Source organism: Hyaena hyaena, unplaced genomic scaffold (assembly GCF_003009895.1).
Source record: "Hyaena hyaena isolate Hyena2069 unplaced genomic scaffold, ASM300989v1 scaffold_17, whole genome shotgun sequence".
Classification (NCBI taxonomy): Eukaryota; Metazoa; Chordata; class Mammalia; order Carnivora; family Hyaenidae; genus Hyaena; species Hyaena hyaena.
The window spans coordinates 1,296,611-1,305,918 of NW_024080648.1; positions in this window are offsets into that span (position 1 = coordinate 1,296,611).

Genomic DNA, 9,308 nt, shown 5'->3' on the forward strand with positions numbered 1-9,308 from the left:
GGGCCTTAAAGAGTGTACTTGTTGGGATGAGCACTGGGTGATAAATGTAAGCTATGAATCAGTAAATTCTACTCCTGTAACCATTATCTCACTTTATGCTAACTAACTTGGATTTAAATAACATTGAAAAAATTAAACTTTTAAAAAGATATTCATTGGGGGGGGCGCCTGGGTGGCTTAGTCGGTTAAGCGTCCGACTTTCGCTTAGGTCATGATCTCGCTGTTTGTCGGTTCGAGCCCCGCGTCGGGAGGGGAGCCTGTTTAGGTCTGTGACTCCCTCTCTCTCTGACCCTCCCCTGCTCATGCTGTCTCTCTCTCTCTCTCGTAGACATAAATAAAAAAATCATTTAAAAATAAATAAAAATAAATAAAAATTAAAAAAAAAAAGATATTCATTGGGGAGCCTGGATCATTCAGTTAATCCTCTGACTCTTGACTTTGACTTAGGTCATGATCTCAGGATTTATAGTTCGAGCCCCATATCATGCTCTGCACTGACTGTGTGGAGCCTGCTTGGGATTCAGTCTCCTTCTCTCTCTGCCCCCTCCTACTTGCTCTCGCACGCACGTGCACACACTCTCTCTCTCAAAGTAAATGAAAATAAATGTTCAAGAAGACATTAATTATTATCATTTCATTTATTTAAATATGATTTTATATTTTTCAATTATTTAAAAAGTCATGAAAACAGTAAGAATTTACTTAACTCATGAAATCAGTTTAGTGAATTTAAACCATGTGACATTTAACCCTGGGTCTCGTATAAATCTAAATATTGTGTTGGTGTTATTTTTATTGGTAAACTAAATTTTACAGACTTTAGTTTTTAAGTTTATTTATTGATTGAGAAAGAGAGAGAGAGATGGGGGGAGGACCAGAGAGAGAGGGGGAGTGAAACCCTAGTAGGCTCCACACTCAACAAGGAGCCCAGTGTGGGACTCCATCCCACAAACCTTGAGATCATGACCTGAGCCAAAATCAAGAGTTGGACACTCAGCCAACTGAGCCACCCAGCCACCACTACAAACTCTTGAAATAATGCCAAAAATTCTTCTCTCATATTGCAACTAAGATCTTTTTTTTTAACCTCATAATTACAGTAACGAAGGCTATTAAGTCAATGCATTTTTTCAGCCACAGCAATTTTTAGAATAAATGTCACAATAATGTATTTATTTCTTAAAAAAACAATTTTTTACTGTTTCTCTATGGTAGATATTCCCAGAGTGCACACATAGTAACAGGATGATTTTTCTAATCTGTTACTCTTAAATTTCCCTGCTTGGAAAAAAAAAAAAGACAGAGAGGAACCGGAACAGAAAAATAAGAAGTGCATGGGGCATCTGTGTGGTTCAGTTGGTTAATGACTATCTCTTGATTTCAACTCAGGTCATGATGTCACATTTCATGAGATTGTGCCCCACATAGGGCTCTGCACTGAGCCTGCTTGGGATTCTCCCAGTCCCTCTCTCTCTCTCTCCCTCTCCCTCTGCCCCTTCAACACTCACATGCACATGCACATGCTCTCTCACTCTCTCTCCTTCTCTCTCTCTCTCTCAAAAATAAAATAAACTTAAAAGTGCAAAGAAGCCAATTTCAGACAAATATTGAATTGTCACTGTAAAGAGCTAATAATGTCCTATCTGCAAGAGAGGAGACAAAGTTTGGATACAGGAAAACCCATGTGACATACACACACAGAAAAGAGAAAGAACTTGGCAATTTTATCAAGCCATACAATTTAAAAGCCAGAGATTTTGGAACTCTGAAGTATAGAAATGAAATGTAAAAGGAGTCTTCTACATGAAATAAAATGAGCTGTCTTTTATACACAAGATAAACTTCCCCATAAGCATTTCTTCTCCTTTTGGTCAAAGGGAGCTACCAAATAAAAAATACCAAATTTTTACCATGTTGCTAAAAATCAGAAGTTCTCCCCAACGGTCACTGCAATTCCAATTTACCTCTGCAAAATACTACCAGTCAGAGGATAAGTATGTAGAAAACATAAAGGAAACAAGGGTTTGACCTGAACGATGTGCAATTTCAGACTGAGAAGACCCGGTGAGTGGGGTCCGTGTTGGGGAACTTCACTGGTCAGGGGCCAGACAAAACTGACTCTGGGCACATGAAACTAAACAAATAACTTCTTACAAGCCTGAGGGGTCACCCCTTACAAAGTTTTGAAATGCTGGCCTAAAGCACCTTGTACCCAAAGAATGCCAGGCTGAGGGCACCTTCTGATCTCCCGCTTCCTCAGCACTGGACTAAGGATGAACTTACAGACTTATCAGGTCTATGTGTAGACTGTCATCACAGACTGTTCTAGAGACTAAACTAGCAGGCCATAGACGTAAATACCACAAGGCAGAAAAACAATGCACCAAGAATACAATATAAACCTGATCACAGAACCAAAAAGTCCTAAAAGAACTTATACCTGAGAAAACAAAATAAACCTGGTGCAGAAGAATCACAAGGAAATATTAATCAGAGTTCAGTACAGAGTAAAACTTACCTCTCATCCGTGGCGAAAGTGACATTTCGAACACTTTGTTTCTAGAGCCTCTGATGTGTACCTTGTTACTGAGTCTCGAGTCCTGGTCCAACAGTGAGGTCCAACAGTGAGGGTCACATATGAATGAAGTCATATGTATATTATAATAATTCTGTAAAAAATCTCTGCTTCTGTTACTGTTCTCTATCTAAAGAACATAACTGTAGCCAAAGTGAGTTGGGTATATTGGCCATTGCAAATGTTCATTCCTCATTCCATGAGGGATTGTGGGGAATCTAAATAAGAACGTTAGAAGGGACTTGTTAAAGCATTAACATGTGTGTTTCATCTTTTAGGGAGAATTCAAGAAGCGTGGTTCTATTCTGGATTCAGGGTGGTCAGAAGCAGGAAAAATCCTATGGTAGGGCATCTTAATAATTTTTGTCCAAAAGGTGAAAGAACAAAATAAAACTAAATGTAAAATTGATCAAAACAGGAATAGCCACTTATATCAGCTGAGAGAGGCAGATGTTTGCTCATTTTGTGGTTTATATAGTGCTCCTGAAACAGTGCTCTTGTTTCTGACAAGATTATGGAAGGGACTCATTTTCACCTTGCTCGGTCACAGTCACAGAAGGACCTTGTCTGATGTTGGTCTTGTGTGGGATTTTTTATATTCAGCAAAGGACAACTAAGGTCTGTTTGGGCCAGATCAGCTCCAGGCTGACTAGAGTCAGGAGCTCATTTGTTCTTTTGCATCTTGGGTAAAATTATCTTAATTTCCTAATCAAAACAATCATAGGATTTTTGTGAGGGTTAAATTAAATAGTGCATAGAAGAAAATTATTACGAACCTCAGAATATATGAACTCTGAATTAATATTCGCTACTGTTGCCATTCTTTACCATTACATTGAATGTTTCCTTCCCTCCTGCTGGATAGTAAGCTCTTAGAGTTTTATGTATCATTGTGTTCCCTACACCAATTTGTACTCCCTACTCTAGATCTACACACACTAGAGTGTTTGTGAGCATGGGATTTGGAGCGGGACTTGCTCTACCTCCTAAGTAGCTATGTGTCCATAGGCAGATTATATCACCTCTCTGTTCCTCAGTTTCTTTATTATAAAATGAAGATAATAATAGCACCTTGAGGATGAAAAAGCTGAATACATGCAGGGTTTAGAAGGTGCCTGACACATTGTAGATGCCACACATTAACTCCCATTGTGGGTGTAGGTATTCAATAAATATTTAACTAACTTTAGACATGAATTCTTCTCCACCCAACACTAGGGTAAATACAGAAGGAGGGTCAAGAAAGACAAGATAGGCATAGTCCTTCTCTAAGAAACCACATAAATATACAGCATGTTTCTGTTGGTGGGATGAGCCAATCAGTGACCTATTGGTGTCTTTCAAGCTGCTGTGTAGAGAATAGACTACCAGGGAACCAGATGTAAGCTTAGATTTTACCTCCACAACCTAGTGCCATATCTGATATAATAGAAGAGCATAAAAACTTTCTAATCCACAACTATTATATGGATGTCCATATGGATTAAATCCTGGAAAGTGGAAAGGGAGAACCCCAGAGCTCCAAGAAACACAGTTGAAAAGCCAATGTTTGGAAATATTAGGCAGTAATGTTTAATCCTAACTGACTCTGTCTTTTTTCTTAATATATTCATTTGGTAGTATATCTAAATAGTTTTAGTATTTTTCAGACAATTGAATATTTAAAATAAGTTTTCTGTAATGAGTTGTTTCCTAGAAATATGCTAGAAAAAAGTGATTTTGTATAATATGATAAATTATATTCGATTATTTTAAGCTATATCTTAACTGAAGATATTGAAAACTGAATATCTTGAAGTACTATGTCTGTGTAATCATCAGGAATTTGATTATTTTTATACATATTGTTACACTTCAACCTAACACCACTTCCCATGGCATTAATTAAAACATTTTCTTTAAAATTTTTTAAAATGTTTTTATTTATTTCTGAGAGAGAGAGAGAGAGAGTAAGAGAGAGAGAGCATAAGCAGGGTACGGTCAGAGAGAGAGGGAGACACAGAATCCGAAACAGGCCCCAGGCTCTGAGCTAGCTGTCAGCACAGAGCCCAACACAGGGCTTGAACTCATGAACCGTGAGATCACGACCTGAGCCAAAGTCAGATCCCCAACCGACTGAGCCACCCTGGTGCCCCAAAACATTTTCTTTTATTCATAAAATTCGTAAAAATTCATTGCGTATGATTTTTTCATTATTGTTTGACTTCTGCCTTGGAATTTCAAAATCAATATAAATTCGTATTTGAAACATGGAATTAAGGAAGTCTAGTAAAGATTCACCAAATGAATCACAGCACTAAAGAGCATGCACCTGCACAGTCACATTTGGAACCTAGGTTGTGTTTAGGATGTTTTCAGAAACAGCCCCCAGCATGTGATTTCATTATGTTGAACATATAACTCAAACAGCCAGTGGAGCATATGTTAACACCAAGAAATGCCATTTCAAAGGACTGTACATAGGTTAGTAAGTGGGGGCTCACTGGGGGGAGCAAGGGGGAGGCATTGTGTTCTTAAATTCTTAGGTATCAGATGCTCTGACGTCAAAGTCCAAAAGTTTGGCTGCCTTTTGGCAGGATGCTTCCAGAGTTTTCTAGACTCACTAAGAAGATTCAATTTATCTTAATGAAATGATATAGAGGCAAAGTAGGGATATGGACAAATGATTGAAACTATTTAATTCAAGCAATCTGTAGCAAGTTTTTAAAAAGAGAAAAGAATCCAAGAGGGTCACAGAAGTGTATAGAAAGTGTCTCTGAGATTCTGAAATAATTGAAGAAGTGTTCTACAGAGCCAGGGAAACACTGGAGAGGAAACTATGAAGCCAGGTGAGCTTAAGAGATAGTTTCACTATCCTTATTATGCCAAACATAGCCTGAACTTGGACAGATGTGAGTTTGCTGCAGAATTCTTAACAGTGTCCTTTTATTTGTGGTTTTCCTGGTTTGAAAATGCTATAATTTATTAAATACAATGACCCATTTAACTTACGTTTTACTTTCTTTCAATTTTCCATTTTTTTGAATACTTAAAAGGTTGAACTGAACTTTTAAAATCAATGAGTAAACTATGTATTGAATCTCCAAGTGCATGACTTTCTTCCTAATGTATTTCCTAAACTCAACAAAGTAACTTACATGCTTGTATGCATATGCTAATAATTTTATTTCACTGAATAAATGTTCATTTTAACTTTAACTGTCATTTTTAAGAACAGAAATGATGGCTGGTTTTCTTTAAGAGAATCACAAATGCTGAGCTAAGTATAAATTTTTTTTCATATTAACATTAAGTTTTTAACTGGAATTATAATCACTAAGTTATATTGGTAAAATTATGATAAATTCCATTGGTTTCCTGCAAGAGTTCATCATTTATTACAGAGGCTGAATTAGGTATTAAGAAATGTGTCAGGGCGCCTGGATGGCTCAGTCGGTTAAGTGTCTGACTTTTGATGTCCACTCAGGTCATGGTTTTACAATTGTGAGATTGAGTCCTGCAGTGTGGAGCCCTCTTAAGATTCTCTCTCTCTCTTTCCCTCTACCCTTCCCTTGGTCATGCTCTTGCTCTCTATCTCTCTCTCTCAAAAAAACAAAAACAGAAACAAAAAAGAAAGAAAGAAAGAAAAAAGAAATACATCAAAGGATATTGTTTCAGGCTGAAGCTCTAAGTTTAGTACCCCAATTTGCTCATTAATAATGTTTAGCCTAAATTGATTTTATTACTAAAAAATCATCTTTCTCATTAAAATTGTACATCAGTGAATATAGGGTACAAAGAAGGGAATGTATATGGAACATTTAAAGAATGAAGGAAAAAGCATTCCAAATCAAGGATAGATTTTGTCCAATGATATTGAAGCTATTACTCTCAGAAGCAATGCTTAGTAATTGCATATAGGACCTTTCCAAATGAGAATAAAGTGAGCTTCAGCAGCATTCACACTTCACATCGAAAGGGGCTAATAGTGTATGAATCAATAATTTTAAATCAACAAGGACTGTATTTTCTTTCTCATTAAGTGAAACAGACCACTAGTGTATATCAATGTGCAAATTATAGTAAATTCGTAGTGATCTGGCATCATTGCAAATGGAGAACTTACGGGTCAGGGGGTGGATGAAATAAGTGATGAGATTTAAGGAGTGCGCTTGTGATGAGCACTGGGTGATGTATGGAAGTGTTGAATCACTATATTGCACATCTAGAGCTAATATAACATTGTATGTTAACTAACTGAAAATAAAATAAAACTTAAATAAAAAATAAAATGGGGAGTTTATCAGTTACTAAGATTGAGTTTTAAACTTTCATGTTTTGCTTATGAATTCATACAATTAAAAATTCTAATATGACAAAAATAAATGGCATTTAAATTATACCAAACATCAATTAGTAGTTATCACCCAGAAGCCCCTTGAACATCAAATTGCTCTTTATTGTCTTAATATTTTATCTTTCTCTTTCCTACTGAGTGCTCTATTTCCCTTAATGCTACCCTCTCCTCCCCCATCACTCAGGCTTCAAGCCCTGAAACTCTAGCACTGGCCCTTATCATTTTATACGTGGAGTCCTGTGATAATAAGATTTCTACTAATTTCTCTCTATATGGACTCTAATCCACTCCCAAGACAAATTTCCCTCCGGCAAAGTTGGATTTCTGTCACCCTCCTGCTTAAAAGTCTTCCCTGACTCATAAAGCTTAACTCCCTAAACTGAAACTTCCCTATCCTTTGTTCTAGCCTTTGTCTTTCTTACCTTTCCCCTCTAAGTCCTTTGCCACTACTTGCTTTCTTGTTACAGCCAAACTGATCCAATTTCTGTACCCCTGACCAGTCCGATTGGCACCTGTGTCTGATCATTTTGGCTCCCTGACTTTTGGCTCCTTTCCATTCCACAAGGTTCAAATCCTCCTGTATTCTTTAAGAGTCAGTGCAAGTTTGTGTTTCTCCAAGAAGTCCTCACGGAATCTTCCAGTCCACCTTGACCTCTGAATTCTTTGCCTAGTCCTGCCATTGGACATTTATTAGTACATTGTAGCAATTTTCAAACTTTTTGAACTCAGAATCCTTTTACACTCTTGAAAATTACTGAGGATCCAAAGACCTTTTGTTTATGTGTGCTGTATATATCAATATTTGTCATATTATAAATTATAATTGAGAAAAAAATTTAAGCAAGTTATTTAAAAATAATAGCAACTCTGTAGCTTGTTAACATAAATAAAATAACATTGTTATTTTTAAAGCATTGGTGACAAGAGTGACATTGTTTTATATTTTTGTCAATCTTCTTAAAGTGAGATAGCTGTATCCTCATATTGTCTTTACATCTAATTTTGTGATATCACATATCATATGATGTATTCTGGAAAACTTCCACTGTACACTCATGAGAGAATATAGTGGAAAGAGTTTTACCATAGATTTTTTTTTTGAAAGAGAGAGTACAAGTAGGGGAGGGGCAGAGAGAGAGGGAGAGACAGAATCCTTAGCAGGATCGATGCTGTTAGCACAGAACCCCACATGCGGCTCAACCCCACAAACTATGAGATCATGCCTTCGACCCAAGTCAACAGTCAGATGCTCAATCAACTGAGCCACTCAGGTTCCCTGAGTTTTACCAGAGATTAAACCATAGGTTTGGGTATCTAAAAATGAGTCCATCATTAGATCTATCTATATCTCTATCTACTTGAGAAACATTAAAAGAATCAGGGAAGTCCCATACGGTCACAATTATTCATGCACAAATAACTCTCCTTGTAGCTTTAAAGGAAGGAATCAGAGGCTAGAAAGGTTGGAACATTAGAACATACTTTTCATATTTCCAGCCCCCATGGTGTGGCTTACCTGCAACACCTGCTAGTCACTCAAACACACACACAACCTACAAGTACAAGGAAATTAAAGGCCTAGATTAACCTTAACCAATGGGGAGGGGACCAGTGAGAAAAAGGAGTGAGTGGCCAAGAGGGGACATCAATTCTGAGACTAAGGCATATTTCATAAAGTGCCTTGGAAGTTCCAATGGGACCATGTGCCCGCCTCAACAGTTGGGGCCAACTAGATAACACATCTTTGTAAAGACTTCCTTTCTACCTTGTTTTGTTCTCACTGCCCCTTATTCCTCTGTGATCAATTCCAAAATAAACTACATGCACATCACCCTTGTTTCAGATTCTGCATTGGCAATCACTTTCATCATTTTATTGTAAACATTGATTTACTTTTTTTTTGTTCTCTCCCAACAAGACTATATGAACAGGAATTCTGACTTACTTAATTTCTGCATCTCCTAAGCCTAGCACATAGTAAAACCTTACTGTGTTTTTCATGGATACATGGTAGCATTTGTGAGAGAAGTTTTGTGTGGGTAGAGGCAATTACAGGTTGCTGGGCGGAATTGGATAGGTAAAGAGAAATATAAATGCATGAGAAAAATTATAGAGGGATAAAGCCATGAATCTCCTCTATCATTTGTATATCACTATATTTCTAACATATACAATAAAAACTTTGTTTGCTCCCATATAATGCAGAGGTTGCAGGCAATACAGAGGAGGGGATGCTTCATGATATCCTATTTATTTTTATTATTTTTTTCTTTCCTTCATGCATTTGTTCTTTTATTTTCTTTTTTTTTACAAATAGCTCATTGTCAAATTAGTTTCCACATAACACCCAGTGCTCATCCCCACGAGTGCCCTCCTCCATGCCCATCCCCCCCCCCC